The 227-nt window shown below is 29.1% G+C and overlaps 1 protein-coding gene across 1 annotated transcript in view; it reads left to right on the plus strand.

Annotated features, from left to right (window-relative positions):
• Positions 1 to 227, plus strand: part of LOC119581807 (AMP deaminase 2-like) — a gene marked incomplete in the record, with an annotated part of 169,661 nt that overhangs the window by 16,854 nt on the left and 152,580 nt on the right.

Consider the following 227-nt stretch of genomic DNA (forward strand, 5'->3'; position numbering starts at 1 on the left):
ATTGGTAGAATAACTAATATCACATCAAGAAAATCATGACTGGTCATTCACTTCAGTTAATCCTCTTTCCTTTTACATGGTGACTGCAAGGGAAATGGCGACTTATTAATACAGACAAACGGTAAAACACAAAAAATGAAAGCGTTGAAAAGCGATAATACAGTAAAACATATACAAAACACTAAAATAATAAATATATTTAAAAAAAGAAATACCTAATCACTTTC

This window comes from Penaeus monodon, chromosome 15 (assembly GCF_015228065.2).
Source record: "Penaeus monodon isolate SGIC_2016 chromosome 15, NSTDA_Pmon_1, whole genome shotgun sequence".
Classification (NCBI taxonomy): Eukaryota; Metazoa; Arthropoda; class Malacostraca; order Decapoda; family Penaeidae; genus Penaeus; species Penaeus monodon.